Here is a 12,407-nt window from a genome sequence, read left to right as displayed (position 1 = left end):
TTATGATGGCATGTATTTGAAGGAAGAATAAAACAAACACAGTGAAGGAGCATTTTCTAAGCGAAATGTTTGGGGAAAATATCAAATACTGGAAAGAAATACTGAAGGACATTGTTGCTATAATTGTCTTTCTTGCAGAAAGAGGACTTCCATTCTATGGTATCAGCCAGACTTTTGGATCACCCCACAATGGAAATTACCTTGGAATATTGAAACATATTGCCAAGCTTGATCCTTTTCTTCAGCAGCACTTGAGAAATCATGGAAATAAAGGAAAGGATCAAGTTCCGTACATTTCCTCACAGATATGTGATGAACTATTCAAGCAAATGGGGCATGAGGTTTGTATGAAAACAATTCAGGAGATTATAGAGACAAAGTATTTTTCTCTTATCATTGATTCTACACCAGATCAAGCTATGCATTGCTTTTCGGTACTGCTTGAACGGAGAAGTGAAGGAGCAATTTTTGTGCTTTGTGCCAATTGGAAACCATATTGAAGAAGACTTATGTAAAACTGTTATCAGCATTCTTCAGAAGTATAATATGATAATACAAGGAATATGAGTGGTCAATACCAGGAACTGCAAGCTCACATAAAAAGTATGAACAACCATGCCATTTTTGTACCTTGTGCAAGTCATTTCCTAAACTTGGTTGGGCGAAACAGTATGGATGATAGTCTTTACGCAGTGAAGCGATTACATTTCTTGATCCTCTATGCTTCTTTTCAAGATCTACCCACAGATGAAAAATACTTCAGGGCAATATTGATTACTGGTTCCCCAAAAAAGAATACACGAAAGATCATTTTACAGATCCTGTCACAAACAAGATGTTCCTGCAGAGAAGATGCCACACAAAGTCTTGTCATTTATTATGACTGTATTTTGGAAGCCTTAATAACGATTGCCAATGATTCCTAAGAAAAAGTTATGGTTAAATTAGAAGAAAACTCTTTGATAAAAAGTTGAAAACATTTTATGGCAGTATTTTGGAATAACACGCTTCACAGATTAGACTGCTACAAATTCAGGGCTTGATATATCAAGGAAAACAATGCTCTCTTCCCTCATCACCTTTATCCATGGCATGTAGAACAACTTATAAGAAATTGAAGAAAAGGCAAAGAAATTGAGTAATCAGGTGGAATCTACAGAGTCGGATGAAAAGCCAACAGCTTGGAGACAATCAGTTTTCCCTGATGGAAAAAGTGACTGCAAATTAAATGGCAGAGACATGTTTTGGGTGGAAACATACTACGGTGCCTTAGATAAACTTCAAATGGCACTCCTGTGCTTACACAGAAGTTGTGGAATTATTTGGTTTCCTGGAAGACTGGACCATTCTTCCCAAAACCACGGTACACTGGAAAGGAATCCAGATGCTTTAGTGAGAACTTATCCAAATGATTTGCAAATTTCTTTTACCTCTGAACTAAAACATTTTATTCATTTCTTATACTGCGGAGCAATATGATGCAACTGAGACAACGGCACATAGTAATTTGAAGATAATTTACAGTAAAGATCTGGTTGAAGCTTTTCCAAATGTTGCTGTAGCTCTCCGCCTTCATCTAACCACGCATTTTGAATTGTGAAGAAGAAAAACATTCTCCAAATTAGCCTTTATTAAAAATAAATTATGCTCCACAATTACTGTATCTTTATTTGTGCTATCCATAGAATGGGATCTTCTGAGAATAATATCTTTTGATTGTTGAGAATCAAAATCATGATTCTCACCCACCCACAGCTGCAATTTATGCCTGGGGAACGGGGATAAAAGAAATTGATGTGAAGGCAATGCTTTTGGGCAATGGAAGGGTTAGCGTGATAGCATTGATAGGTAGAGGAAAAGGGCAGTCCATAGAGAATGAAATGTCTAGCAATCTGTTCGGGGCATAACCAGCCTAAAAAGTGATGGAACAGCAGCTGTTCCATTGTGTTGAAAAAGGTCACATTTTCTGAGCTCTGGGGATGGGGTGGGGGATGAAGATGAAATGGGGAAATATGGGAGGAGGATGTTCTACCCATTATGTCATACAAAGTCACCATAAAAAGTGAGTGAACAAAGTATGTCTATTCTACAGTAAAAGTCTGGTATGGAAGGGGACAGTGTGTGGCAGGGAAAACACTTTTCAGAGCCATAGTCACAGAAACACACTGTACACTCAAATGAAACAGTGTACCAGGTGCTAATGTATATTTAGGAGTTGCTATGCCAAGGTAACTGAATGTGTCATTAGAATCTAAGTAATAATGCACCTTTCCAACCAAGTCCCATGCCCATTTTGTGTATTATGCAGCAGAGACAAACCTACAATTGGAACAAATTGCCCACTTAACAGACAGCTGTAGCTAATCACTGCTCTCTTATAAGACTATCTAGATTAAATGCATGTTTGCAAACAAAATTTTGCCATGTGCACATTTAGAACAACTTAGGTGTGTTTTGCTAGGTAGGTGTTTGGCCCTTTTCTAATTGCATATTGTAGCCGACTGTACACGTACAAGTGAAATGCAACATTTCCAGAAGACACATAGTTTGGCATCAATAATCTGTAGGGAGAAAATAAAGACATGTTGATCACTTTAAGAGTTAAGGTGCCTTGGAATCTGCTTGCTTTCCTCAATCTGGATCTCTTGTATTTAAGAAAATTGCTTAGACACAGTGCTTAAAGGTGAACATTTAGATATACATGTTTGTGTTGGGGTAAACAGGGAACGTTATAGCTGGTAAAATCAAAAGCCCTGCTGGGTTTTCTGCTCTATTGGTGATTGTGCCTAAAGCTTATGATCTCTCTTCCCGTACACAACTGCAGGGGAGAGCAACTTCCCTGTGGTGTGATATCACGCCTTTGGGAGGGGGAGGTGTAGGAACCACACTCACTGACTCTTGTAATTGGTGTTTTGATGTTGTATTATTGAATTGTGCTTTTATTACTGAATGCTGCATAGACAGAATATTGTCCAGCAAGGCAGCTTCTTTTAAATAAACAGATACACACCAGGAGAGCAATACTGCTGGTTTTTCACATCCCCTTAGCACTCTCCTGGAAGAGTCCCAGTGTGAGAGAGAGCCATGGAATTTACCCTGACTACATGATAATTTAATTCACGCATTATTTCCAAACCTCATGTAGGTATTAGCCTGCAATATGCATAGGGCTAAATGGGGATGGGGCATGTCAGCACACACGCCCCTCCCCCAAGCATCCCCATGCCCCTGGGTCCACCTCCTTGGCACATGGAGCACAAAAGTCTGTATAGGGGATGGTAAGCGCATTCAACTGAACTTGCTTACCCAGCTCCCGCAGTTGGAAACTCCACCTTCTCAGGTTACCAATTGTGGGAGCTGTGTTAGCTGAATGTCCTTACCAGCCCATATACAAATCTTTGCACTTAGGGACCAGACATATATACTGGTCCCCAATTTAGGTCCATGTGTGGTGTGGGCAAATGCTTGCATAGGCCTCCAGCTGAGTGAAATTGCTCTCACTGTGCTCTGAATGTATGTATTTGTGAATGAAAAGCAGGGCTCAGTCTTTTTTATTCTTATTATTACCCAAGCCATTTTGATGGTTCAGGTTACTGCTAATTGCCTTCTATTTGTTCATTTCCATTCCTCTATTTAACTAGACATTTTTTTTAAATGTATATATTTATCTGCAGATAAGTTGAGATTTTGCCTGCAGAAACCATGTCAGTCTTAATGTCGCACTATTCGGTTATTCTTTTAAGAAAGGAAATAATGAAGGAAATTAAATTACTCTGTAAGGCAAATGAAATGCAAACTTGTCTCTGGGATGAAGAGCAAATGGAATGTTGATTTGGATCCATTCTTCTAAGCATTTAATGCATTTTTTCATTTGATGATAACATAAAAGGGAGACACTGCAACATAAAAAGTGGAACACAAGGAAGCAATTCATTCCTGCTGCTTCCACTTTCACATGAATCTTTTAACACCTTTATTGAAAGCCAAAAGTCTGTTATGTATCAGAATGCTTAGAAAGATATACAAGAAGATATGCGGGGATTTTCCCCCATGATGTTCATTTAAAAATATTGATGTTGTTGTAAGGCTATTCAAGTCCATTTTTAACGTAACTAGTATTACATATTATTTTGAAACTAAACCTAAAGACTGTGCATGCTAAGTTGTAAATGAAAAGAAAGCAGGACACTATTTTCAGGTTCAGTGGTGTGTGTGTGTGTGTGTGTGTGTGTGTGTGTCAGGATTCACAGTAAGGTTCAAAAGCCCATTCTTGGATATATCCAAGATTAAATGCCGCAAACAAATCAATGTATTTTAAGAGTATTTCTGGCTTACTTTTAATACCTCATAATAAAGTTATACTGGTCTTGAGGGATGATTCACATATGGAATGAAACTGCCCCTTCGCCCTCCCTAAATGGCACCACTGAGAGAAAATAAGTCCTTGCTTTAATATTAAAGCTTTATTACTATTATTCCAGCTGGTTGATAAACCTATGCAAGGAACTGATCAAATAGTCAAATGATTGCTCATGTGATCTTTGTTCAGTAGACCTCAACCTTCTATGAGAAAGTAGTAAAGTTTTGGACTGTTGGTAGTGTGACAGGTTTTGCTGGTTCAGGTCAGTATCCCCTTACAGGCATGGGAACTGAAATTCATTATTCATTCCTGGATTAATTACACAGCAGGCTGAGCTTCCACTTGTTCAAATAATGTGGCAGCAAAGCCCAGTGCCCTTATTACAAGCCGTCATTGTCGGGTGGGTTACATGGATGCACTGTGAGAGAATCTGATCCTTGCTGCTTTCTCACTCGATAGACGCTGAATGCTGAAAGAGAAAGGAGAGAGTTTGCTTTAGTGTCAGTGACAAAAGGCAGCCGGATTGCAGAGGCAGTTTTTAGTCCTTAAACTCTGACGGAGGTGATTAGGTGGAGCTGGCTTTCCTGGAATTGTAGAGTAGATTTTCCTGTTGTGCTTCAGCATCAACTGTCTCACAGTTACAAGCACAGTCACAGCACTAAAGGTCCAGGATTACTGCAACTAGTGGACGCTGCCATAGGCCGCCTTAACTTTTCACTGTCTTCTGAGGGGGATCGGCGTGGTCATTTAACAGCAATGTTTCATCCAAAACACTTAGGCCGAGATCCGTCGGTGGGTATGCTGTTTGGTGTTTACTTTGAACAGAGTTTAAATAACAACACTGTTCTTGTGTTTTAAGAAGGGTTTAACAACTTTATGTTTAGCAAATTTAATTTCTTCAATTGTAAACATTAATCATGTTTGCTTTATACAAAGCTGAGCTACTTTGGAATGATTTCACAGTATTCTAAGATGACTACTATCAGGTTGGGAGGCTAATATTGTGTTTTCACACCTGGGCATAGCCCTGCTAGGCTCAGTTAAGTTTTTCAGATATCTATATGTTGTTAAACACCTTTGGGGTGTTACTGTTCTGTGTTACAACTATCATATGAGGGACCAGACTCATTTTTCCTTGTTCATTGCCTGTCATTTTAAACCTATAGTTACTTACAGGCATTCAAGGATATTTGTGTTAAATATCTGAAGTGAACCTTTTCTATTGTTTGTTTATTACTAGTGCTTTGTCATGCTTTGCAATACTGTCCCTAATGATTTATTTCATGTATATGATGTTGAAAAGGTGAGGAGGTATTTTAGTTACATTTTCATTTAGTAAGAAGGTAACCCATCTATTGTTATGTATATTTATTGGAACCATTAATGGATGCAGTGCTGAGTCATTTTGGGTAATATCCAAGACTGCTTATGCTATTGATGTACCACTAGCATAAACAACCTCTAGCAGGATCCCAACAGCATAAGCTGGTGCAATGGGTTTGCTCAGTTTGCATACTGCTAGAGGTTACTTATGCTAGTGGTACCGTATTTCTTCGATTGTAAGACGCCATCGATTGTAAGACGCACACTAATTTCAGTACCACCAACAGAAAAAAAGCTTTGATTCTAAGAAATAACAAATGACCTGCGATTCTAAGATGCACCCCGTTTTTAGAGATGTTTATATGGGGGGAAAAGTGCGTCTTAGAATCGAAGAAATACAGTATGTCAATAGCATAAACGGGCCAGCAATGTTGGATACGCCATTTTTGTTTTTGTTTTAATCTATGATCGGCAGTATTGGATGTGATATGTCTCAAGAATCAAAGTTACAGTCCTGAAAGTATTTTCTTGGACATTCAGGGCTTTTTTTTAGGGGGAACAATGGGGAAATTGACCTAATCCTCACACACAAAGAGATCCACAGAAACATTGACTGGCAGTACTATGTTTCAGTGTTAAAAATGATTGAATCCTTTTCTTCTAAAGTAGTAGAGCTGGTCAGTGAAAATGTAACTCCAGAACTAGGAGTAATTTCAGTACTTTAGGGTTTTTCTGTGTCCCATTCACTTCAGTTGAGGGATCTGGTATTACTGTCCTGTTTTAATTAAAAATTTAATCAGCCTATAGTCTATTAACTCCTTTCCCCCACACCTCCAGGCAAACCTATAGCTTCACCTGATAGCCTAGCTGGAGGGTGAGCTATGGAGCCCTCATCCAGCCAGTAGCAAAAACTAATACTTAATAGCACAGCTACAGACTTCAACTTGATATCTATTTTAGTTGATACACCAGTTGATTTTAAAAAAATGAAAAGAAGTTCCCATATGTAGGGTGCTGTATTGAATCCAATAAAAGGTTTTGAAAAATAAAATTAGCATACTGCTGTACTAATTTCTGATGTCAAATATACTTTTTTTTTTTTAAGTACATCTGGTACTTTTTCTCCATTTGAGAAAAAAAAGACATTTTTGGAGAGTGCAGTGAAAGAGAAGAGGGCAGGGTTCAAAAGAAAATTTAACCACCAGGTCTCTAAGAGACTTAAAAGTGGCTTCCAGTGTAGTTTGTGTTGTAAAAGTTCCTGGTGCAGTTGGCCCAACTGCTCATAGATATTGTTGTTGTCGTTGTTGAGTGACAGCAGTCAACTGCTAGAATCTCACTGAGCGTTGGTGGAAAAAGTTATGATTTGTGGTGTGCTTGGCAATTCATTTTATTGAGAGTTTTCCATTAATGAACAAAGTCACACGTGCACACATTTTCCAAAGTGATTAAGTTTGAAGTATTAGTTTTCCCCTTTGATCACGGTTTTCTGTCTAATAGTTACTCTGCTAAATACTATTCTTGGGTTTTCTGAGTTCCTTTTCACACTCTGGTATAGTTAGCTCATTGCATTCTCTATATGACTTCATCATAAAACTCTCTTCCAAAATTGCCTGGGTTCCTTATTAATGGTTTCTGGATTGCAGCCTTCCGTTGTAAGGGAAAGCTTCCCCCCACAAAATGAGTTGGTAATGGAAGGCTTGAAATTTAGCACCTTACTCTGCTACTGATTTGCTATTAAACCTGGCAACTGGAGTAACAATAAAAAGTGCATAGATGAAGAAATAGAATCATGAATTCCTTCTGTTCCTATTGCCAGGAGCAGTGTGGAATTTTAGAGGGCCATGTATTACAGGTCCTTGCCAGAGCTAGCAAAATGAGAGCCCTCTACATAGTGGACCCTGTCCTATGCTGATGGCCCCATCAGGCTTGCCTAGTGGTAAGCAGAACAATAGAGTCACTGCACTCGGCACCATATCGCTTGGCGCTTCTGCTCTAATTTCGCACAGTGACCCCAATGCTCTATTGCAGTGATGTAGAATGCCCATGGCAGGTATCAACACAGGGCCCTGGGGCCCTGGCAGATGCTGAGGACTGGTCCTCTCTGTCACACCTGTCTTTCAAATGTGTGTTTTATAATATCTGCATTCACATTTGGCTTTAACCAAAACAAGTAAAGGGCTTATATTTTGTTGCTGCTGCTCTTGATGTGTGTCTAGAGCACAGAGCATTCAGCTTGATTGTATTTGTAGATTACTGGTTCTTCCTGCTTCTCCTATATAAACCTCGCATCTTATTAAGTGCAAAGATTACCATACAGTATACTGATTTTGATAACAGATCATCAAACGAACTTTGCCTGACTTCCTGTAAGAGAACTTCCTGCTATTACAGAAATGCAGCCTTTATTTGCTTTTTTCAAAGCTATGATGTTAACATTATACACCCTCATCTGCCTCAATATATGTTTGTAAATTAGTTAGTGGCACTGGCAGCTTTTCAGCTAAAACTCCAGGAAGTGCAAGTAGTATTTCCTGAAGTGTTGAGTGATCATTGTTTTCCTTTGTATGGTGACATTTGCAGTCTTGATTCTGTGAGAAAGGTTGCAGTCCCTGGATACATTTTTTATTATTTTAGGGTGATGCATATGTCTTTCCCAACCAACCCTTTCTCTGGCCTAAATTATATTTCCCACCCCCTACACCACCTCTGTGGCTTTTCCAATGTACATGGTTCTAAAAACCTCTCAGGTAGAATGATTTGAGGCAGAAAAATAGCAAGTGAAGAAAGGGAAAAACTTGCTCCACCACTTCACAATTCCTAGTTGCCTCCTCATTATCTAGTGTTGCATGTAATATATAGCTAGGGCTAAAAACCAGTATAAAAACGGTTAACCCTAGGAGTGCAAAGATCCAGTTCTAAGAAGCCCAAAGGCATAATTTGAAACAGAACATCGCAATATTTTATTAATCATTGATTAATCAAATTACAAAAATCTTGCTTGAGAACATGGTGGCATCATGCTATAGAGATGGTATGGTGTAGAGGTTAGAGTGTTGTATTGGAACTCGAGAGATCTGGGGTCTAGTCCTCACTCAGCCATGAAGCTGACTTTGGGCCAGTCACTGACTCTCAGGTTAATCTACTTCACAGGGTTCTTGCAAGAATAAAATGGAGAGGAGTTTTCTTGCAAGAGAAAAAAAGGCAGGATATATTTGTAATTATAAATGCTTAAAATAGGCGAAAGTTATTGATGGACTCCAAGACATATTTGACTCTAAGCAAAAGTTATACTTACTAAAAATCAAAGTGGTTTGTTTAATATTGAGATCAACTTTCCTGAGATATTTCTATTTTTATGCCATAGCTGGAAAACAATTACACAGAGAAATCTCTAACTTTTTTCCCTTCCTTGTGCAGAGCTAGTTTTAGAAATTCTAAATGTATAATTTACATGGTAGACAGGCTCTTTTTCTTCCAGTGCATATATCAGATTATATGGCATGAGCATAAATTCTTGACTACGTTTCACTCTGCTTTTTATAGAATTCTTTCTTTCTAAATGATATCTTCTTTTTTTAGCTGAACAAACTACATCAGTGTAAACAGGACAGGACTGATATGTGCACAGACACACACATTGCCATTCTATCAATCTCAGAGGTTAGACATGCATGTTCAATAGGCTGACTGGAGCATGTCAGAGTAACTTGCTGTGTGCATCAACATCACGTCAGAACTTTTATATTACTTTGCAGCACGTTCAGCTGTATATCAGCACGTAAGATGTCAAGTTAGATCCAATGTACTATATGGACAGCATCTAAGGCCATAGCTAGACCTAAGGTTTATCCTGGGATCATCCAGGGTTCGCCCCTGCCTGAGCACTGGATCCCCTGTGTGTCACCTAGATGAACAGGTTTGACCCCTGGACGATCCAGGGATAAACCTTAGGACTAGCTATGGCCTAAGTAATATTCACATAATTCAGATTCACTCCCTCTTAAAGACCAGGTTTGCAGCTTGGGTGTACCCCTTGAACCACCTCTTTCACCAGAGGTGCAGGTTGGTTGCCTCAATGGAAACTGAAGCACCTTCTACCAACTTGGGCTAGTTTTGCCAACTGCATCTTGGCTGGACAGAGAGAAAGAGATTGGCCTCAGTGATCCATGATCTGGTAACTTCCAGGTTTGATTACTGTAATATGTTATATGTAGGGCTCTCTCAGAAAGTAGCACAGAAACTGCAGTTAGTTCAGAATACATTTGCTACTAGATTGTTTCTTGCGACCAGGTGATATGAGCATATTATGCCAGAGATTCAGCTACTGCAAGTGTTCCCGGTCTGCTTCAAGACCCACTTTATGTTGCCTGCCTAGACCTTAAAGCATTTCATGGCTTGAAACCAGGGCACTTGAAGGATCACCTGTGCTTGAATGTCCTTTGAGATGTTTAGTAGAGGCTTTTTTGGTTTTCCCCACCATCTGGTGCAATGGCAGGCTACTGGGGAGAACACCTTTTCATTGTGACAGGATCAGGTATTACTTTTGAGTAAGGAAAAATAACTGGCATAGCTGCATGCTGCATATTGAAAGTAACATATACTTTGATCCTGCAATTTATTAATTCTTGACTCACACATCACACAGTTTGAGAATACCATAACGAATTATACTCATTTCAGATACCGTAACTGCAAGGTTTCCCATATTTTTCAAATGTCAATCTGCCAACCTTATGTACGATAGATTGAAACAATTTGGCTTAGGCTTTTACTATCCAATATGAGACAGGAAATGAAGAAATGCCAGACAATATTGTTTTTCCCATGCTTTCATCATTTGTAGGCTCATCAACAGTAGTTGATGAGAAAACAGAGTGGTTTGGTAATGGCCATGCCAAAGCAACAAGTTTGAATTTTAATCACACATGCCAGTGGAACTAATGCAATCCGTAATTGATGCTGAAAAAAGAAGCAAACCAGATTTGTGATTTGATTGGTGCATTTTAAAGTTCCCAGATTTTTGGCAAACAAGTGTGAAACCAAATGGCACATTGTTCTAATCTCTGTGGGACAAAGGTTTTTCGGCCCTCACCACAAAGCAAGTATGAATAAGCATTAGAGATTGACTTGAACTTTGCCTTCATTGTTGAACTTTTCTATGCTATTATGGTTTGGACTGAGGTTACACATAGTGTTCCTGTCACTGTAACTACAGCCCCCCAGTTTAATTGTGGGGAAATGCAGAAGGTTCAAAGAGAATTGGTTCCCAAGCTTGCTAATGAGCATAAGGCTCCCTTCACCCTTAATGAACCAAGATTTCTATGTGAATTTTGGGGAGGGGGAAGAGGAGCAGAGCAAAGAGTTCACACAATGGGACAACGACTTTACAGTGTAAAGACTATGCAGCTGGGCCATCTGAAGCTGTCCTCCGTTATGAACAACAAAGCTTAAATAGATTGTACTGTGAAGAGGTACATTTCTGTGAGTGTGAAGCATAGCTTTTGCTTCTGCTTCACTGACCTGTCTGCTTATAACAGTGATAGGGCCTTGACAAGAGCTTAGGGAAGGAGCATCACGTAGGGCGACTCTTTCAAAATCATTTCATGCAACGTGATTAGTGAAAGAGGAAACAAAATGAAGTTTTGGTCATTTTTAGGGTTGATCTCTTTCCGGGGGTGGGATGAACTACTGCATGTTCTTGAATCCCATGCTGAGAAAAGTCGTTGTTGGGTTGTACTGCGTTTCAGCTAATCAACAAAGCTCTTAAAATGAATATTTGCAAAATAAAACAGCCTTTGACCTTCTTAGCTGAAAACCACATGCACAATTGTATTAAAACAAAAACAAAGAAGAGGGCAAGGTATTTTAGTTCAGTCCATTCTCAATTCAGCAAATACGGTGTCTCACCCACCAAATCTTTGACAAGTAGTATTGAAGCACCGTTTCCTTTTCTAAATATTTTTCTTCCTTTCTAATCTATCCTTTTGAACATGCTGATTCCTGTGACTGTAAAAGCAGTCATGTATCCACGTACATGCATATAGCTGTCTTCTCAGCATTAAGCTTTGAGATATTCCACATTGTATTTTTTCTTCTAATTGCTATATTTTCCCCTATATTTACTGTTCATTAGTCATAGATAGCTATATGAATATAGTCAGGCTTATACATAAACATGCATGTTATGCATTCCCAAGTACCCTATTGCAAATATAAATGAAATCTGGAACCTAAGCAATGTCATGGTTCTGATGTTGAGAAATAACAAGGAGCTTTGAGGTTCTCTGTGATAATGATGCTTCCTTTTTCCACTGTTGCTCTTACAAGTTACAGTGCACTTCGACATTTATTTATTTATTTATTGGTAGTACCATAGTTGGACTTTTGCAGCAGCAATACATTGTACTGTGATGTGTGTGCCTATGTGCTGATTTAAAAAAACCTGTAACACTGTTTTTGAATAATGTGAAAGCATTCCAAACAATATGCTCTTGCACTTTGTCTGTTATAAGAAAAAGAAAAAAGTAGACTTTTTTTTTTTAAAAAAAGGAGTATTAGCTTGGGGAAAAATAAAAGGAAAATAGAGTTTTAAATACCTTAATTGTTGGTGTGTAGCTGGATTCCAAACTTTATATCGCCTTTCCATTTGGAGAGGTGGCTGGATAATAGCGAGGAAAGTGGTGAAAGCTGACAACCCCCCATGGCTGGCCCCTCTTTTCTGTCT

General features: G+C 38.8%; 1 protein-coding gene across 3 annotated transcripts in view; it reads left to right on the top strand.

Moving 5' to 3' along the window:
- MID1 (midline 1) overlaps positions 1-12,407 on the top strand; it is a 168,155-nt gene that overhangs the window by 65,430 nt on the left and 90,318 nt on the right. The window contains exon 1 of one of the 3 annotated variants that reach the window (XM_063126370.1): positions 4,901-5,152. The exons of the other annotated variants lie outside the window; for them this stretch is intronic. The gene's annotated coding sequence lies outside the window, so the exon portion shown is untranslated. Of the gene's footprint in view, positions 1-4,900; positions 5,153-12,407 lie in introns of those variants that run through there. 3 annotated transcript variants of the gene reach the window in all.

The sequence above is a fragment of the Elgaria multicarinata genome, chromosome 5 (genome assembly GCF_023053635.1).
Source record: "Elgaria multicarinata webbii isolate HBS135686 ecotype San Diego chromosome 5, rElgMul1.1.pri, whole genome shotgun sequence".
NCBI lineage: Eukaryota > Metazoa > Chordata > Lepidosauria > Squamata > Anguidae > Elgaria > Elgaria multicarinata.
This window is presented reverse-complemented; position numbering and strand designations above follow the sequence as displayed.